This window comes from Pseudophryne corroboree, chromosome 3, assembly GCF_028390025.1.
Source record: "Pseudophryne corroboree isolate aPseCor3 chromosome 3, aPseCor3.hap2, whole genome shotgun sequence".
In the NCBI taxonomy this organism is placed as follows: domain Eukaryota; kingdom Metazoa; phylum Chordata; class Amphibia; order Anura; family Myobatrachidae; genus Pseudophryne; species Pseudophryne corroboree.
In genome coordinates, this window is record NC_086446.1 from 16,031,088 (window position 1) to 16,052,398 (window position 21,311).

At 49.2% G+C, this 21,311-nt stretch overlaps 2 protein-coding genes across 3 annotated transcripts in view; one reads left to right on the plus strand and one right to left on the minus strand.

Annotated features, from left to right (window-relative positions):
* LOC135056952 (zinc finger protein 585A-like) overlaps positions 1-21,311 on the plus strand; it is a 234,035-nt gene that overhangs the window by 131,322 nt on the left and 81,402 nt on the right. The gene's annotated exons all lie outside the window — the stretch shown is intronic.
* The window catches only part of LOC135057001 (zinc finger protein OZF-like), a 38,463-nt gene that overhangs the window by 1,809 nt on the left and 15,343 nt on the right, over positions 1-21,311 (minus strand). The window lies entirely within an intron of this gene.

Here is a 21,311-nt window from a genome sequence, read left to right on the forward strand (position 1 = left end):
ATAATCAAAGATATAGCCCACAGAGCCTTGACAACACATAGGATTAACCCTGAACCCATGGGTGATCGCCCGATAACGCAACATTTTCTCCTGGAAAAAAAAGGGCTCTAATTGAAGACCATCAGTTATTAATTAGTTATTAATCGCGCTATCATCCCGGGTTTTTTTTTTTTACACAAAAGTAGCGCATCCATTAAAAAAAACAACCTTTGACCACATTACAAATGCACAAACAACAAATAAATACACTCACGGATCAGATACAACACTGGCTTACAATATCACAACCACATTATCAGCACATGTCATAGCCCCGGCCACAGGGACATGCAGATAGCACATCACCAATGGATATCCCCCCATAATGCAGACTTTGCTGGGTAACATTCCCTAGCCAGCATCACAGAGCAGGAAGCCTCATCAGCCAGTGACGTTGCTGAACCACAATATCCATCCAGACCGCCTCACTCATAAACATGGGACACTTGTGTGCTAATTACCAACAACTGCATCCACACTACACAAAGTGCTCCAAGTGGTTATATAAGGAGATTTATGGTAGACTTACCATGGTTAAATCTCTTTCTGCGAGGTACACTGGGTTCCACAGGGAATACATTGGGCTGTAGAGTTGGATCTTGATCCGAGGCACCAACAGGCTAAAGCTTTTACTATTCCCAGGATGCACTGCCCCACCTTCTCCATAATCCCGCCTCCAAGCACTGGAGCTCAGTTTCGTTAACCAGTCCAATGCAGTAGCAGGTAAAAGAGACGGTAGATGTTATTCACATAGTCCCTTCTCCTGTCGTGAGAATGTGGTTCTAACGGTTAATGCCCTACAAACCCAAAGAAGCTAAGTGCGTCAGGGTGGGCACCCTGTGGAATCCAGTGTACATCGCAGAAAGAGATTTAACCATGGTAAGTCTACCATAAATCTCCTTTTCTGCAGCAGGGTACACTGGGATTCCACAGGGAATGCATTGGGTATGTCAAAGCAGTTCCTCATGGGAGTGGACGCACTGTAGCAGGCACAAGAACCCGGCTTTCAAAGGAAGCATCCTGGGAGGCGGAAGTATCAAAGGCATAAAACCTAATGAACGTGTTCACTGAGGACCACGGAGCCACCTTGCACAATTGTTCAGCGGACGCACCAGGGTGGGCCGCCCAAGAAGGTCCAACGCCGAGTAGAAAGGGCTTTGATAGCAGCAGGAGCTGGGAGTCCAGTCTGTGCATAGGCTTGTGCAATCACCATTCTAATCCATCTGGCCAAGGTTTGCTTATTTGCAGGCCAGCCACGTTTGTGAAAACCAAAAAGTACAAACAAGGTACCTGACCTCCTGATAGAGGTAGTCCTATCCATGTAGATACGGAGAGCCCATACCACATCCAAAGACCTTTCTTTGGAGGACAATCCAGAAGAGTTGAAGCCAGAACCACAATCTCTTGGTTAAGGTGAAAAGAAGACACCACCTTTGGCAAATAACCTGGGCGAGTTCTAAAAACTGCCTGGTCACGATTAAATATCAGAAAGGGTGGACGACAGGACAACACTCCTAAGTCCAATACCCTTCTAGCAGAGGCAATAACCAGTAAAAACAGGACCTTGGCGGTGAGCCATTTAAGGTCACTGTCTCAAGAGGTTCAAATGGAGACTCTTGAAGGGCGTTCAGGACAACAGACAGATCCTATGGAGCCACAGGAGGGACATAGGGAGGCTGAATCTCTAATACACTCTGAGTGAATGTATGAACATCAGGTATAGACACAATTTTTCTCTGATACCACACTGACAAGGCAGATATGTGAACCTTAAGGGACGCCAGACGAAGTCCTAAATCCAGGCCTTGTTGCAAAACACCAGAAGTCTGGAAGTACTAAACTTGTAAGCATCGTAATTCTTAGCAGCACACCAGGTGAAGTAAGAATTCCAGACTCTATAATAAATCCGTGCAGAAGCAGGTTTGTGGGCCCTTAGCACAGTTTGGATAACCGCCTCAGAGAATCTTTTGACCCTCAGGAGTGAAGCTTCAAGAGCCACGCTGTCAAAGCCAGTCTGGCCAGGACTGGGTAGACACAAGGGCCCTGAACGAGTAGGTCTGGGAATTGAGGAAGTAGAAGAGGACCCTGCAGGTCTGAGAACCAATGCCGACTCGGCCACGCCGGAGCAACTAGAGGTAGTATTCCACTTTCTTGCTTGAACTTCCGTAGTGCCCTGGGCAGGAGTGACACTGAAGGGTACACATAGGGCAGCCGAAAGTTCCATGGAATTGCCAGTACGTCCATGAACTTTGCTTGAGGATCCCTTGTACTTGATCTGAAGACCGGAACTTTATGATTGTGTCGAGACGCCATCAGGTCTACATCTGGTAAGCCCCACTTGTCCACTAGGAGTTGAAAGGCTTCCGCATGAAGACTCCACTCTACAGAGTGAACGTCTTGACGACTGAGGAAATACGCTTCCCAGTTGAGGACTCCGGGAATGAACACTGCCGACATTGCTGGCAGATGGCGTTCCGCCGAAATGAGAATTTTTGATACTTACAGAATTGCCATGCGGCTTCGAGTGCCACCTTGATGATTTATATACGCCACCGTGGTGCCGTTGTCTGATTGTACTTGAACAGGCCTGTTCCGTACTAGAGGCAGGGTAAGTGTCAAAGCATTGAGCACTGCCCGCAATTCCAGAGTGTTTATTGGGAGGAGAGATTCCTCCCTGGTCCATCGACCCTGGAGAGAGTGTTGCTCCAACACTGCGCCCCAACCTCTCAGACTGGCATCCTTTGTCAGAAGGACTCAGTTGGAGATCCAGAAGAGATGACCCATGATCAACTGTTGGTCCTGTAGCCACCAGTTCAGTGGCAGACAGACATCCGGAGTCAAGGAAATCATTTGAGACCTGATCTACTGAGGCCGGCCATCCCAGTTGGAGAGGATTAACGTTTGCAGAGGGCGGGAATGAAATTGAGTGTATTCCACCATGTAGAAAGCCAACACCATGAGGCCTAGTACTTGCATCGCCGAGTGTATCGACACTCCTGGGCAAGAGAGGAAGTATCTGATCCTGTCCTTAAGTTTCAGGACTTTCTCTGGAGACAGAAACAATCTTTGACTGTGTGTGTAAAGCAGTGACCCTGTTAGGCGCTGGGGTCCGCTCGTCGGTGCGGCCCGGCGCCTAGCAACCCGGGACGCCGTACGCGTACAGCCACCGGCTCCCTGGCAACGCTAGACGCCGGGCGCACTGAGCCGCACGGACCCTAGCAACGGGGACGCCACTGGCGGACCGCGTTCCCCGTTGCTGGGTCCAGTTAAAATGATTGTGCACCTGTTTCCTGGCCGTGCAGCAAGGCAGCTGCACGGCATTTATGTAATCAGCCCTGTCAGCAGCTGATTGGAGGACTCCTGTTTATATGCACTCTCAGGGCTTCTCACAGACGCCGGTAATAGCTTCCTGCATGCTGTCCTTGTTTGCTGAGAGTCTGTTTCCAGTCTTGCTGTATCCGGTCGTTCCAGTCTCCAGTAGTCCTGTACTCGGAAGTTGTCATCTTGTTCCTGGAGTCCTGACTGATCACCGTTTAACATCCAGTGGTGTTCGTGAGTCGCGGCTTTGCCGTGTGTTGCGGCTTGGCCGCTTTACCATTTATTATTTGTGTTTTGGAGCATTTTGCGGAGGGTTCCGCTTCCACAGGTCCACTCTGGTATCCGGCGGTGCTGGGTAGGAGTATTGGACAAGTGGATTTTTGGTTGTCCTTTTCCCTGGCGGTTTTTCCGCACATACTTCAGGTCTTTGCTAGTTAGCTTGTTGCCCCTGGCCTGTTGTCAGTCAGAGGTCCTCTTGTTATCATCCTGCCTCGGATTTCCCTTTGTCTCTCATTAAGACCGGGGGGCACCGGAGTTGGACAGACATAATCCGCCCTTCAAACGTGGCTGCCAAGGGCTCAAGAAACCATAGCCTCGCAAGGGATTTCCGATAGCACGGGTGAGACAATAGAGTTAGGGCGCCAGGGGCAACTAGTCTTTCCTGCTCCCGTTACCAGCATTCCATTCCAGCGCTCTGGTCATTGTCATAAGATCTCCTCTGGTCAGGAGTGCTGGGAATCATAACATTATTACCGGCCATACCAAAACTTAAAATTAAACGGGGTTTAATTTTTTTTTCTCATTCAGTTTTGTAAGAGTTTATCGGCCTCATGAATCCAACAGGTTTAGGGCCAAATCCGGGTCAGCTCTTAGTCAGCCAGATTCAAGAACTTACTCAGATGGTTCAGGATCTTTCTCTTCGGGTGAAGTCGCAGGAAGATCTTTTGCGAACTGTCCCGAGGGTAGTCCCTGAACCAAAGATGCATTTGCCTGACCGTTTTTCTGGTGATAGGAAAGAGTTTTTTAATTTTAAAGAATCCTGTAAACTTTATTTTCGTTTAAGACCGATCTCCTCGGGTACTGAATCTCAGCGGGTTGGGATTATTATTTCTTTGCTCCAGGGGGATCCTCAGACCTGGGCATTTGGTTTAAAAGCAGAGGATCCGGCCTTGTTGTCAGTAGACGCCTTTTTTGGGTCTTTAGGGCTATTGTATGATGACCCTGATAGAGAGGCATCCGCTGAAGGTCAGTTGCGCGCTCTCAGACAGGGTAGGAATCCTGCAGAGGTTTATTGTACGGAGTTTCGCCGTTGGTCGAACGACTGTGGCTGGAATGACCCAGTCCTGCGCAGTCAGTTTCGCCTCGGCTTATCAGAGTCTATAAAAGACAGTCTCCTTCAGTATCCCGCTCCTGAGACTCTCGATAAACTCATAGAGCTTTCTATTAAGATTGAGCGTCATCTCAGAGAGTGGAGGGCTGAAAAAGGAGCACCTGTCAGGTCAACTCCATGTGTATATTCCATTCCTGAGGACGTAGAGGAGCCCATGCAGATGGGTCTCTCCCGGCTGTCTCCTGAAGAAAGAGCCAGAAGGCAAAACTCTGGTCTTTGTTTGTACTGTGGGGGTAAGGGACATTTTGCTCGTAATTGTCCGAACAAGTCGGGAAACGCCTCGACCTGGTGAATTGTGAGGGGGTTCACCTAGGTCTGCAGCTTATCTCCTCGAATAACTCCCTTTTAGTCCCAGCTAAAGTTTCCTTTGGCAGCCTCAGTTCTTCGGTGTCGGCTTTTGTTGACAGTGGAGCTGCAGGAAACTTTATGGATTTAACTTGGGCTAAGGCCTTAGGCATTCCTCAGTTATCTTTGGGTAGGTGTGTCACCATGCATGGCTTAGATGGGAGTCCACTGTCCAATGGGGTTATTTCCCTCTGTACACCCCCTGTACTACTTACGGTAGGAGCTCTTCATTCTGAAAAAATCGAGTTCTTCCTTACCCATTGCCCAGCAGTTCCAGTGGTTCTGGGTCACCCTTGGCTGGCCTTTCATAATCCCACCATTGATTGGCGGTCGGGGGAGATTTCACAATGGGGTACCTTCTGTGATAAGGAATGTATTACGTTTCCAGTCAGAATAGCAGCTGCCATTCCTGAACTCATTCCCGTGGAATACCAAGAGTTTGCTGATGTGTTCTCCAAGGGCAATGCAGACATTCTGCCTCCACATCGGCCTTATGATTGTGCTATTGAGCTAATTCCTGGTGCCGCATTGCCAAAGGGAAGGTTATATGCTTTATCCGGGCCAGAAACTGCGGCCATGAATGATTATGTTAAGGAGAGCCTAGGGAAAGGATTTATTAGGCCATCAAAATCTCCTTTAAGTGCAGGCTTCTTCTTTGTGGAGAAAAAGGATGGCTCGCTTAGACCTTGCATTGACTTTAGAGCCCTGAATAAAATCTCAGTAAAAAATACTTATCCTCTGCCGCTGATTTCTGTCCTCTTTGATCAGCTGCGTTCGGCTGTGATTTTTTCTAAAATTGACCTAAGAGGAGCGTATAATCTCATCCGAATCAAGTCTGGAGATGAGTGGAAGACGGCCTTCAGTACTCAGTCGGGTCACTACGAGTACCTGGTGATGCCGTTCGGCTTGTCTAACGCTCCAGCAGTTTTCCAGGACCTCATTAACGATGTGCTCCGTGACTTCCTAGGGAAATTCGTGGTCGTTTACTTAGATGACATCCTGATTTATTCTGACTCAATTGAACAACATGTTACCCAGGTGCGTCAGGTTCTTCAAAAGTTACATGAGAATCATCTATATGCCAAGCTGGAGAAATGTGAGTTTCAGGTCACGGAGGTATCTTTTTTAGGGTACATTATTTCCCCTCGGGGATTTTTTATGGAACCTAAGAAGCTCCAGGCCATCCTTAGTTGGGCGCAACCCATTAATTTAAAAGCAATTCAGCGCTTTTTAGGGTTTGCGAATTATTATAGGAGGTTCATTCATTCTTTTTCCGACCTGGTTGCTCCTATTGTGGCTCTGACAAAGAAAGGAGCGGATCCTACCAACTGGTCACGTGAAGCTGAGTTGTCCTTTCGGGCCCTGAAACAAGCTTTTGTCTCGGCTCCAGTCCTCAGACATCCCAATCCAGAATTGCCCTTCGTTGTGGAGGTTGATGCCTCGGAGGTTGGAGTGGGGGCTATCCTATCTCAAAAGGATCCGGAGTCTCTGGAACTACATCCTTGTGCCTTTATGTCCAGGAAATTCTCCTCCGCTGAATCCAACTATGACATTGGTAACCGGGAGTTACTGGCAATAAAATGGGCTTTCGAGGAGTGGAGGCATTGGCTGGAGGGAGCAACACATACTATTTCAGTATTGACTGACCATAAAAACCTGCAATACATCGAATCAGCTAAGCGGCTGAATGCCCGGCAGGCTCGTTGGGCTTTATTCTTTACTCGTTTCAAATTTATTATCACTTTCAGGCCAGGTTCCAAGAATACCAAGGCGGATGCCCTGTCGCGCAGTTTTCTTCCGGTTCACAATAACAGTCCTGTTACTCCCATACTTCCATCTTCAGTCATTTGGGCAGGCCTCACACAAGATTTATTTACCCAGTTAAAACAGCTTTAACACCAAGCTCCTGGAAATACTCCTGCTGGTCGTCTTTACGTCCCTGAGTTTTTGAGAGCTACTGTTTTGACTGAGTTCCATGATAACAAAGTTTCCGGGCATCCGGGGATCTCTAAGACTTTGGAGTTAGTCTCCCACTCAGTATGGTGGCCTGGTCTTTCTAAAGACGTTAAGGAGTTTGTTTTTTCATGTCAGGTTTGTGCACAGCATAAGGTTCCCCGTTCCTTGCCTATCGGGCAACTTATGCCCTTAAATGTCCCCCTCAGGCCATGGTCTCATATTTCCATGGATTTTGTGGTAGACCTTCCCCTTTCAGCCGGATTCCGAGTCATATGGGTGGTAGTGGACCGTTTTAGCAAGATGGCTCATTTCATTGCTCTTCCCCGACTGCCATCTGCCCAAGGATTGGCAGTTTTGTTTCTCCGCCATGTTTTCAGACTTCATGGGTTGCCCACTGATATTGTTTCTGATCGGGGTCCACAATTCATTGCACAATTCTGGAAGTGTTTTTGTGCTTCATTAAAGATGAAATTGTCATTAACATCCGGTTACCACCCCCAATCCAACGGGCAAACCGAGCGAGTTAACCAATCATTGAAACAGTATTTGCGTTTGTACTCAGCCAAACTCCAGAATGATTGGTCCGAGTTTCTTCCATTGGCGGAGTTTGCTTACAATAATTCTTGTCATTCCTCCACTAATGTGTCTCCATTCTTTTCAGTTTTTGGTTTTCACCCCAGAGCTAATTCTTTTTTTCAACATTCCTCAGTTTCTTCGCTAACCTTAACCTCCCATCTCAGAGCCATTTGGAAAAAAGTGCACCTTGCTCTCAGAAAAGCGGCCTTTCAAGAGAAAAATTATTCTGACAGGCTCCGACGTCCTTGCACTTTTAAAGGTGGGAGATAGGGTATGGTTGTCGACTCGTAACATTAGACTTCGACAATCCTCGGCTAGATTGGGACCCAAATTTATTGGACCATTTCATATTATTAAAAAAGTCAACCCAGTTGCTTTCCGGTTACGTTTACCAAGATCTCTCCGGATTGGAAATACGTTTCATTGCTCCCTGTTGAAACCATACGTTTCTTCCAGTAGATTTCCTCGGAAGATCTCTCAGGGAAGATCTCCAGTGGATGTACAGGGACAACAGGAGTTCCTGGTGGAGAAGGTTCTCGATTCCAAATTGTCCCGGGGGCAGGCTTTATTTTCTGGTTCACTGGAGAGGCTATGGTCCAGAGGAAAGGTCTTGGGTCCTGGATAAGGATCTTCATGCCCCGAGGCTCAAGAGGGCATTTTTTCGGGAATTTCCTCGGAAGCCTGGCTTTAGGGGTTCCTTGACCCCTCCTCAAGGGGGGGTACTGTTAGGCGCCGGGGTCCGCTCGTCGGTGCGGCCCGGCGCCTAGCAACCCGGGACGCCATACGCGTACAGCCACCGGCTCCCTGGCAACGCTAGACGCCGGGCGCACTGAGCCGCACGGACCCTAGCAACGGGGACGCCACTGGCGGACCGCGTTCCCCGTTGCTGGGTCCAGTTAAAATGATTGTGCACCTGTTTCCTGGCCGTGCAGCAAGGCAGCTGCACGGCATTTATGTAATCAGCCCTGTCAGCAGCTGATTGGAGGACTCCTGTTTATATGCACTCTCAGGGCTTCTCACAGACGCCGGTAATAGCTTCCTGCATGCTGTCCTTGTTTGCTGAGAGTCTGTTTCCAGTCTTGCTGTATCCGGTCGTTCCAGTCTCCAGTAGTCCTGTACTCGGAAGTTGTCATCTTGTTCCTGGAGTCCTGACTGATCACCGTTTAACATCCAGTGGTGTTCGTGAGTCGCGGCTTTGCCGTGTGTTGTGGCTTGGCCGCTTTACCATTTATTATTTGTGTTTTGGAGCATTTTGCGGAGGGTTCTGCTTCCACAGGTCCACTCTGGTATCCGGTGGTGCTGGGTAGGAGTATTGGACAAGTGGATTTTTGGTTGTCCTTTTCCCTGGCGGTTTTTCCGCACATACTTCAGGTCTTTGCTAGTTAGCTTGTTGCCCCTGGCCTGTTGTCAGTCAGAGGTCCTCTTGTTATCATCCTGCCTCGGATTTCCCTTTGTCTCTCATTAAGACCGGGGGCACCGGAGTTGGGCAGACATAATCCGCCCTTCAAACGTGGCTGCCAAGGGCTCAAGAAACCATAGCCTCGCAAGGGATTTCCGATAGCACGGGTGAGACAATAGAGTTAGGGCGCCAGGGGCAACTAGTCTTTCCTGCTCCCGTTACCAGCATTCCATTCCAGCGCTCTGGTCATTGTCATAAGATCTCCTCTGGTCAGGAGTGCTGGCAATCATAACAGACCCCAGGTGCACCATGCTCCGAGCAGGGACCAGTGAGAACTTTTTCCAGTTGATGAGCCACCCGTGGGCTTGTAGGAATTGTACCATCAGTTCCAGATGACTGAGGAGAACATCTTGGGGGTTTGCCCAGATCAGCAATTCGTCCAGATACAACAGGATTCTGATTCCCTGATGACGGACATGGGCCGTCATCACAGCCATTACCTTGGTGAAGATCCGAGGAGCCGTGGTCAGTCCAAATGGCAGAGCCTGGAATTGGTAATGTAGGTTGCCAATAGCAAACCGCAGATATTGCAGATGCGAAATGGCAATAGGTATGTGGAGATAAGCATTCTGTATGTCCTGGGATACCATATAGCAGGCATGGCCAACCTGCGGCTCTCCAGCTGTTGTGAAACTTCAAGTCTCATGATGCTCTGCTACTGCTTTTCTATTTGGGAAAGCTAAAACTTTGTCAGGGCCTGCTGAGATGTGTAGTAGCTGGGATGCACTGCAGGCACAAACTTAAAAAATAGCTCCAGTGCCTGGAGGCGGGGTTATAGAGGAGATGGTGCAGTGCATCCTGGGAACAGTCAAAGCTTTAGGCTGTGGTGCCTCGGATCAAGATCAAACTCTACACCCCAATCTATTCCCTGTGGAATCCCAGTGTACCCCGCTGTAGAAATACAGTATATGTGTGCAGGGCACAGAGCGGGGAAGGCAGCAGGACAGGATAGGGGAATGGTGCAGGGCAGAAAGCAGGGGAGGCAGCAGGACAGGGTAGGGAAATAGTGCAGGGCACAGAGTGGGGGAGGCAGCAGGACAGTGTAGGGAAATAGTGCAGGGCACAGAGCGGGGGAGGCAGCAGGACAGGGTAGGGGAATGGTGCAGGGCACAGAGCGGGGGAGGCAGCAGGACACGGTAGGGGAATGGTGCAGGGCACAGAGCGGTGAGGCAGTAGGACAGGGTAGGGGAATGGTGCAGGGCACAGAGCGGGGAGGCAGCAGGACAGGGTAGAGGAATAGTACAGGGCACAGAGCAGGGAGACAGCAGGACAGGGTAGGGGAATGGTGCAGGGCGCAGAGCCAGCAGGACAGGGTAGGGAAATGGTGCAGGGCACAGAGCGGGGGAGGCAGCAGGACAGGGTAGGGGAATGGTGCAGTGCACAGAGCGGGGAGGCAGCAGGACAGGGTAGAGGAATGGTGCAGGGCACAGAGCGGGGAGGCAGCAGGACAGGGTAGGGGAATGGTGCAGGGCACAGAGCGGTGAGGCAGCAGGACAGGGTAGGGGAATGGCGCAGAGCACAGAGCGGGGAGGCAGCAGGACAGGGTAGGGGAATGGCGCAGGACACAGACAGGCAACATCAGAAATAGGAAGACATCAGAAGGTTAGAGCAGGATACAGAGACAGATCAGCAGATAAAGAACATTAGTTTGGAGCCTCCAAGAACAGAGCCTGGAGGCAGCCATTGTATAATGACGGGAGTGTGGTTATAGCTCTGTGTGAGTGAGAAAAATAGGATTTTAATTACCTACTGGTAAATCCTTTTCTCGTAATCTGTAGAGGATACTGGGAACCATTTAGTACCATGAGTATAGATGGGTCCACTAGGAGCCATGGGCACTTTAAGAATTTGATAGTATGGGCTGGCTCCTCACTCTATGCCCCTCCTACCAGACTCAGTCTAGGAAACTGTGCCCGAGGAGGGACATACTTTGAGAGAAGGATACAAAAGGACAGTGGTGAGATTCCGAACCAGCACACACGAACAAGAGGAAAGCCATGCTAACCAAACTGTAAAAGAGGAACAGCAATGGCTGAATAAATCAACAATACTTAACGAAATAACAGTGCAGGAAGTACGAAGCACTGGGCGGGTGCCCAGCAACCTCTACGGACCACGAGAAAAGGATTTACCGGTAGGTAATTAAAATCCTATTTTCTCTTACGTCCTAAAGGATACTGGGAACCATTTTACCATGGGAAGGACCAAAGCTCCCAAATTGGGTGGGAGAGTGCTGAGGTTCCTGCAGAACTGAATGACCAAACTTAAGGTCCTTAGAGTCCAAAGTATCGAACTTGTAGAACTTAGCAAACGTGTTCGAACCTCACCAAGTAGCTGCTTGGCAGAGCTGTAAAGCCGAGACACCCCAGGCAGCTGCCCAAGAAGAACCCACTGACCTAGTAGAGTGGGCCTGTACAGATCTTGGAACCGGTAATCCTGCCATGGAATAAGCATGCTAGATAGTGAACCTGATCCAGCATGCAATGGACTGCTTTGAAGCAGGACACCCAATTTTAATGGGATCATAAAGAACAAACAGCAAGTCCGAAATTCTGTGATGAGCCGTTCGCATTACATACACCTTCAAAGCCCTCACAACATCCAAAGACTTTGAAGTAGCAGAGGTTTCGGTAACAACCGCAACCACAATAGGTTGGTTGATGTGAAAAGGAGACACCACTTTTGGAAGAAATTGCTGGTGAGTTTTGAGTTCAGCTCTGTCTTCTTGGAAAATTAAATAGGGGCTCTTGTGAGACAACGCCCCCAGCTCTGACACACGTCTTGCTGAAGCCAAGGCCAACAGTGTGACGGTCTTCCACGTAAGATATTTTACGTCAACCTTCAGTAACGGTTCAAACCAGTCCGAATGGAGGAACTACAGCACTAAATTGAGATTCCAAGGTGCCGTGGGAAGCACGAAGGGAGGTTGGATGTGCAGAACACCTTTCAAGAATGTCTAGACCTCAGGGAGAGAAGCCAATTGTTTCTAAAAGAAAATGGATAAGGCTGAAATCTGGACTTTTATGGAGCCTAGACATAGGCCCACATCCACACCTGACTGTAGAAAAAGCAGTAAATGTCCCAGATGAAATTCCACCGCAGAAAATTTCCTGTTCTCACACCAAGAGATGTATTTCTTCCAAATACGGTGGTAATGTTTAGACGTTACCCCCTTTCTGACTTGGATCATAGTCGGGATGACCTTGTACGGCATCCCCTTCCGGGCTAGAATTAGCCATTCAACTTCCAACGTCAAACGTAGCTGCGGTAAGTCTTGAAAGACAAACGGGCCCTGTTGCAGGGGATCCTCGCAAAACTGTAGAGGCCACGGACCTTTTAATAGCATCTCCAGAAGGTCCGCGTACCAGGCCCTTCTTGGCCAGTCCAGAGCAATGAGGATTGTCTGAACCTTTTCCCTTTTTATTATTTTGAGAATTCTTGGGATCAGAGGAAGTGGAGGAAACACATACACCATCTGATAGATCCATGGAGTCACCAGAGCATCCACCACCACTGCCTGTGGTTCTCTCGACCTGGAACAACACTGCTTGAGCTTCTTGAGACGAGAGGCCATCATGTCGATCTGTGGATATTCCCACCGACGTATGAAGTACGTGAACACCTTCGGGTGTGGGCCCCACTCCCCCGGGTGCAGGTTGTGTCTGCTGAGGAAGTCTGCTTCCCAGTTGTCTACTCCCGGAATGAAGACCACTGACAACGCCACAGCGTGTTTTTCTGCCCAGAGGAGAATGCTGGTCACCTCTGACATTGCTGCTCTGCTTTTTGTTCCGCCTTGTCGGTATATGTACGTTACCACCGTCACATTGTCTGACCTGACCCGAATGGCCTGATCTTGAAAAAGATATGAGCCTTGCAGAAAAGCGTTGTATATAGCCCTGAGTTACAGAATGTTGATTGGAAGGACAACTTTCTGACTTGACCATCTTCGCTGAAATTGCACCCCCTAGGTGACTGCTCCTCAACCTCTGAGGCTTGCGTCTGTGGCTAGCAGAATCAAATTCTGAATCCCGAACCGACGACCCTCGATTAGGTGAGAAGTCTGAAGCCACTATACAGTAGGAGAGAAATCCTGGCTCTTTGCGACAGACTAATCCTCTGGTGCATGTGAAGATGTGATCCAGACCACTTGTCCAACAGATCAAGCTGGAAAGGTCTTGCGTGAAATCTTCTGTACTGAAGTATTTTTCCCAGTTTTCCCAGAAGACGAATGCATAGATGCACCGATATCCAGGTTGGCTTCAGGACATCCCCAACCATCGACTGGATTACCAATGCCTTTTCCAACAGAAGGAACACCTTCTGCGACTGTGTCCAGTATCATCCCCAGGAATGGAAGCCTCAGTGTTGGCTCTAGGTGAGATTTCGGAAGGTTCAGAATCCACCCATGATCCCGGAGTAATCTGGTTGAGAGGGCAATGCTGTCCAACAACCTCTCTCTGGACGACACCTTTATCAGAAGATCATCCAGGTACGGAATAATGCTCACTCCCTGTTTGCGGAGGAGAAAACAGGATTTTAATACCTACCGGTAAATCCTTTTCTATAAGTCCGTAGAGGATGTTGGGGACACCAACAGAACAAAGGAATATAGACGGAGCCGCAGGAGACATGGGCACTTTAAGACTTTCAAAGGGGCGTGACCTGGCTCCTCCCTCTATATCCCTCCCCAGACACAGTTTGGAACTGTGCCCGGAGAGACGGACATTTCGAGGAAAGGAATTAATAACAAGGTGAGCCTATTACCAGCTTACGCCATAAACATGCCGAATAACATGGTATTCAACTGAACACGTCAACGGACATGAACAAAATTCAGCAACAAGCTGAAGAAACCATAACACAACCTTTGTGTAACCAGAACTAAGCTGCAGATACAGTACACACTGGGACGGGAGCCCAACATCCTCTACGGACTTACAGAAAAGGATTTACCGGTAGGTATTAAAATCCTGTTTTCTATTACGTCCTTGAGAATATTGGGGACACCAAAAGAAGGTAGGTATTAAAATCCTGTTTTCTTTTACGTCCTTGAGAATGTTGGGGACACCAAAAGAACCAAGGGATCATACCAAAGCTCTATAACGGGTGGGAGAGTGCGGATGACTCTGCAGCACCGATTGACCAAATTTCAGGTCTTCATCGGCCAAGATATCAAACTTGTAAAACTTAGCAAACGTGTTTGACCCCGACCAATTAGCAGTTCGGCAAAGTTGCAATGCCGATGTCACGATCCGGGTATCTGGACGCCATTTCTTACCCATCAGATGCCTCCTAAGGCTGGCTCAGCGCTCCAGGACCGGATCCCATCTGTTATCCTGATGTGTACATTCCTGTATCCTCTCCTGTCTCTCTGAGACGCTGTCACAGTAACGCCATATTACATCTGGCATGGCGTCTCCCGCGGCCTCCGCCGCCGTCCCTGAGCTTCTGCATGCAGAGTGTCAGAGTGGCGATTACGTCAGCCGCGGCCTCCGCTGTGTCCGCGTGGTTGGATGTGCACTTGTCAGCCTGGCGTCTCCTGTCTCCAGTGGCCGGCGCCGCCATTACTGTTTTCATTACCACATGGATTACAAACCAAACTTCCCTCCAAGTGTCTGCATGGGCGCAGCCATCTTGGATTCTGTCAGCTGATCATTTCCTCCAATCTGTTGTCAGTATTGTTAATCTGCATAATTGCCTAGCCAATCCCTTCCTTGCTGCAGGTATAAATACACTGTGCCTGAGCAAGGAAGGCGTCAGTGCTTTGGTTGTCAAACCTAGTTCCTGTTTGTCTCTCTCCTGTGATTGTCTTCCAGGTTCCAGCTCCTGTCTCAAGACTTCCACCATAGAGACCTGCACCAGCATTCCACCTGCGGTGTAGCCTGACTCTCCAATCCATTGTGGATTCATCTGTTTCCAGCTACAACATTACCTGCTTCCAGCTCAGCTTTCAGCAGAGTACAGCTTCCCTTAAAGGGCCGGTGTCCTTTCTACACTTTACCACTCTCCACCGGTATTATTATTTCTCCGCTCTCAAGTTCTACATTTCAGTTCATATTTCATCGCTCCCAAGTTCATTTATTATTTAACTGGTTCCAGCCAGTATCCACTCCGTGCTAACAACAGTCTGGTTCCAGCCAGTATCCACAGCAGCTGTTTTATCTTCAGCAACCCAGCTTTTCCTGGAACACCAGCTGGCACAATCCTGGGTTATCTCCATTGCTACAGTCGGGCCTGGTAAGGACTTTCCATCTAGAAGATCATAAGAACTATCTCACACTACCAGTGCCCTGTGGCTCCTGCCATCCTGTAGTACCCAGGAACTGTATTTATTCTTTGCTGACTTTTACGTTTTCTTTTACTGCTGCTGTGTTGCGGAGTTGTCATAATAAACATCATTGACTTTTATCCAAGTTGTCGTGGTCACGCCTTCGGGCAGTTATTATTCATGTTACTTACATGTCCAGGGGTCTGATACAACCTCCCAGGTTCCGGTACATCTCAGCCCCTACAACTGAGGCTGCCTCCCGTCAGCTCAGGCCCTCAGTTGTGACAGTAAGCACTGACCTAATGAATCCAGCCGGAGACCAGGATCAAGCGGCCAGGCCGATGCAAGAACTGGCAGCCCGACTAGAACATCAGGAGGCTGCACAGGGCCACATCATCCGCTGTCTCCAGGATCTCTCTACTCGGCTGGATGGGATTCAGACAACTCTCCGTGGATCAGGCGCATCTGGTGCGTCAACCACAGTGACTCCAGCTATAACCCCACCCACCTTACCCATTTCTGCTCCACGTCTTCATCTTCCAACGCCAGCAAAATTTGACGGATCTCCAAGATTCTGCAGGGGATTTCTCAACCAGTGTGAGATTCAGTTTGAGCTACAACCTGGCAATTTTCCCAGTGACCGTACAAAAATTGCCTACATCATCTCTCTTCTCAGTGGCTCCGCCCTTGACTGGGCATCACCGTTATGGGAGAGGTCCGACACCCTGCTATCTTCTTACACTGCATTCGTGTCAACATTCAGGCGCATCTTCGACGAGCCAGGCTGGGTAACCTCAGCTTCATCCGAGATTCTCCGTTTACGCCAGGGGTCACGTACTGTAGGACAATATCTGATACAGTTCCAGATCCTGGCATCCGAACTGGCATGGAACGACGAGGCCCTGTATGCTGCATTCTGGCATGGCTTATCTGAGCTTATTAAAGATGAGTTAGCTACCAGAGACTTACCTTCTAAGTTAGATGAGCTAATCTCACTCTGCACGAAAGTTGATTTACGTTTCAGAGAGAGAGCAACTGAGCGTGGAAGATCATCTGCTCCAAAATCTTCTGCTCCTCCTCCTCGTCAACTGTCACCATCTAAAGATGAGCCCATGCAAATTGGCCGTTCCCGTTTAACTCCTGCTGAGCGCCGAAGACGTCTCTCTGAGTCTCTTTGTCTTTACTGTGCAGCTCCGTCTCACACCATCAATGCCTGTCCCGAACGTCCGGGAAAACTCCAAACCCTAGCTCGCCCAGGAGAGGGCCGGCTAGGAGTAATGATCTCCTCTCCATCTCCTCATGATTGTAATCTCCCAGTCTCGCTTCAAGTTGCTCAACGTTATCGGAACGTCATTGCTCTCCTTGATTCCGGAGCAGCTGGGAACTTTATTACTGAAGCCTATGTTAAACGGTGGTCCCTACCCACCGAGAGACTTCCTTCCTCCTTTTCCTTAACTGCCGTGGATGGCAGTAAAATTTTTTATACTGTTATTGCTCTAAGGACTCTACCAGTTCGTCTGAGAGTGGGAGTTCTTCATTCCGAACTTATTTCACTTTTAGTGATTCCAAGAGCCACACATCCTGTGGTCCTGGGCCTTCCATGGCTCCGTCTTCACAATCCTACAATTGATTGGACGACTACGCAAATCCTGGCATGGGGTTCCTCCTGTGCAGAGACATGTTTGTTTAAAGTATTGCCTGTCTGTTCTTCCTCCCCCAGGTCGTCTGATGTTCCACCTCCTCCATATCAAGATTTCACGGATGTGTTCAGTAAAGCTTCTGCTGATATCCTTCCTCCTCATAGAGAATGGGACTGCCCGATTGATCTCGTTCCAGGGAAGGTTCCACCTCGAGGCCGAACTTATCCGTTGTCTCTGCCTGAGACGCATTCTATGGAGGAATACATTAAAGAGAACCTAGCAAAGGGGTTCATTCGACCTTCTTCTTCCCCAGCCGGCGCAGGCTTCTTTTTTGTAAAAAAGAAAGATGGTGGTCTGCGGCCGTGCATCGACTACAGAGGTTTGAACGACATTACCATCAAGAACCGTTATCCTTTACCCCTGATTACTGAGCTCTTTGACAGAGTTAGCGGAGCTACCATCTTTACAAAGCTGGACTTGCGAGGTGCATACAATCTCATCCGGATCCGTGAGGGTGACGAGTGGAAGACCGCCTTTAACACCCGTGACGGACATTATGAGTACCTCGTCATGCCCTTCGGATTGAGCAATGCTCCAGCTGTCTTCCAGCATTTTGTCAATGAGATCTTCAGAGACATTCTATACCGTCATGTCGTGGTCTATCTAGACGATATCCTCATTTTTGCCAACGATTTAGAGGAACATCGTTTTTGGGTTAAAGAGGTTCTGTCCCGTCTCCGTGTCAATCATCTCTATTGCAAATTAGAAAAATGCGTCTTTGAAGTCAAGTCCATTCCGTTTCTAGGGTACATTGTGTCCGGTTCCGGACTAGAGATGGATCCTGAGAAACTACAAGCAATTCAGAATTGGCCGGTACCCTTAACCCTCAAAGGGGTCCAGAGGTTCTTAGGGTTCGCCAATTATTACCGAAAGTTTATACGAGACTTTTCCACCATTGTGGCGCCTATTACTGCTTTCACCAAGAAGGGTGCTAACCCGTCCAAGTGGTCTGAAGAAGCCATGCAAGCTTTTCATCTTTTAAAACAGAGGTTCATCTCTGCGCCTGTCCTGAAACAGCCTGACATCGACTCTCCTTTCATCCTAGAGGTGGATGCCTCCTCCGTTGGAGTAGGAGCGGTGTTATCTCAGAGGGCTAAAGATGGCCATTTACATCCTTGCAGTTTCTTCTCCCGGAAGTTCTCCCCAGCTGAGCGCAACTATGCCATTGGCGACCAGGAGTTGCTAGCCATCAAGCTCGCTCTAGAAGAGTGGAGGCATCTGTTGGAGGGAGCTTCTCATTTAATCACCATACTTACAGACCACAAGAACCTTTTATACCTGAAGGGCGCACAATGTCTCAACCCTCGTCAGGCCAGATGGGCACTTTTCTTTTCCAGGTTCGACTTTAAACTCCAGTTCTGTCCGGGCTCTCAGAATCGCAAGGCCGATGCCCTTTCCCGCTCATGGGAGCAAGAAAATGAGTCAGAGTCTTCAGACAAGCATCCTATTATAAATCCGTTGGCATTCTCCACGGTAGGGATGGACTCTACGCCCCCATCAGGGAAAAGTTTTGTGAAGCCGATGCTAAGGAAGAAGCTCATGCATTGGGCCCATGCTTCCCGTTTTGCCGGACATACAGGTATCCAAAAAACCCTGGAGTTTATCTCTAGGTCCTATTGGTGGCCAACTCTGAAAAAGGACGTCTTGGAGTTTATTGCATCTTGCCCAAAGTGTGCCCAACATAAAGTATCCCGCCAGTCGCCTGCGGGGCAACTGGTTCCACTATCCGTTCCCCGTCGACCATGGACCCACTTGTCGATGGATTTCATTACAGACTTACCCATGTGCAACAAGTTCAATACCATCTGGGTGGTAGTTGACCGGTTGTTATGATTCCCGTACTCCAGACCAGAGGAGATCGTATGGCTGAGGTCAGAGTACTGGGAAGATATGCTGGTTGTGGGAGCAGGAAAGCCTAGTAACCCCTGGCGCCCTAACTCCGTTGTCTCGCCCGTGTTATCAGAAATCCCCTGCGAGACTATGGTTGCTTGAGCCCATGGCAGCCGCGTTCGAAGGGCGGATTATGTCTGCCCAACCCCGATGCCCCCTCAGGTCTTAATGGGAGACGAAGGGAAATCCGAGACAGGGTGATAACAAGGGGCCCTCTGACTAAGCAACCAGGCCAAGGGTTACAAGCTAACTAACTAAATCAAAAAGGTATGTGCGGACTAGCCGCCAGGGAAAAGGACAACCAAAGATCCACTGATCCGTTACTCCTATCCAGCACCGCTGGATACCAGAGTGGATCAGGGAGAGCGGAATCCTCCGCAAAAGCTCCAGGACACAAATATACTAAATAATAAACAGTAAGCGGACAAGCCGCAACACACGGCTGCGCCGTGACTCACGAACACCACAGGATGTTAAAGGTGCTCAGTCAGACTCCAGGAAAAGATGACAAATCGCTGAGTACAGGACCACTGAGGACAGGAACAACCGGCTTGAGCAGGACTGGATACTTTCTGCAACTGACATAGGCAAACAGGAAGCTGCCGACACCGACTTTCAGAACTGGAGGACAGGCAGAATCCACTGGAACTCAGGGTAGGACACGGGATCAGACACAGGGACTGACACAGGAATCCACACAGGGACTGACACAGGAATCCACACAGGGGCTGACAGGAACCAGCTCAAACTTAAAGCAGACTGCAAACCAAGGAATATCATCAGCATCTGCTAACTGCAGTGAGCCAGCATATATCAGAGAGGCCTAATTAATTATCTCTTGCAGCTGGCCTGCTGCACGACTAAGCTGACAAGATGCAATCAGCAGCCAGATGAGGCTGAACACATGGGAACAAGCTGCAATTGCACAGACTCACCAGCGGCAGCAGACAAGAGTAATCCAAAACAGAGCAATGGGAAATCCTGGCATGCAAGACAACTAAATAAACATAAAATAGGAATGAACCACTACCTGTGGTTCATAACAGTATCCCCTCCTTAAGGGTGAGCTCCGAGCACCCCATGACACCCACGGGGAACATAAACAGAAGTATAACATGAAATACAGAACAAAACTGCAAAACAGGAATGAGCCACAGCCGTGGCTCATAACAGTACCCCCCCCTTGAGGAGGGGTCAAAAGACCCCAAAATTCAGACTATCCAGAACAAGGGATACAAAAAAAAACCTGACACATTGGTCTAACAGACACGAAAACAGAAACAAGCTGCAACCACAGCTTGTAACAGTGCCCTCCCCTTGATGGTGGCCACTGGACACAAGACAAGGGGAAAAAAATCTTTTTTTTTTTTTTTATATCAAGGCAAGAGTCAAAAAATTATTTCTTTTTCTTCTTCTTCTTTTTACAAAGCTCTTTAGGTCTGACCAAGGTAATTCCCCAAACATTGTCTGAACTGATGGTACCACCCAGCAAGGCTGCGTTCAAATCAGAGACAGGTCTCTTACCCTTGGGAGCTGAACTTTCTGGTAAAGTACTATTATTAGAAGAAGTAGTCAGAAAAGCACATCCTGCAGTCACAACAACGGGCTGAGACTCCTGTGCCGAGTTTACAGTATTTTGTGGACTCTCAGCAGACAAGACGGGTGACTTAGAGGAACCTGAACCAATTTCTTTGGAACCATATCTTTTAATAATTGCATCACTGAATGCTGGGGGATCCTGAAGAATGGGATCTTCAGCTTTCATTAGGCTGGTCGCCCACTCAAAAGGCTCTCCTCTAAAAGAATAAATAAGATAGAGCACAAGGTTCTCTGGAGTGATGCCCAGAAATGGTCTAGACAACATAATAATGTAATAGTGTTTGTAAAGCGCCAGAAATTGGGCTAAGTCCCCATCAAAGATTATGGATGTTGAGATATCAGAGTCAGGATCTGTTTCCTTCTCATCTGACTGACTGGAGTGCTTTGCTAGGACCTGGTCACTATTGACCTTACTCGAGGCTGAGACTCTCTGAACCCCACCCGGGGCTGAGACTTTCTGAACCCCACCCGGGGCAGTGACTTTCTGAACCCCACCTGAGGCAGTGACTTTCTGAACCCCACCCGGGGCAGTGACTTTCTGAACCCCACCCAGGGCAGTGACTTTCTGAACCCCACCCGGGGCAGTGACTTCCGGGAACCCCGCTGGGGCAGTGGCCTCCGGGAACCCCGCTGGGGCAGTGGCCTCCGGGAACCCCGCTGGGGCAGTGGCCTCCGGGAACCCCGCTGGGGCAGTGGCCTCCGGGAACCCCGCTGGGGCAGTGGCCTCCGGGAACCCCGCTGGGGCAGTGGCCTCCGGGAACCCCGCTGGGG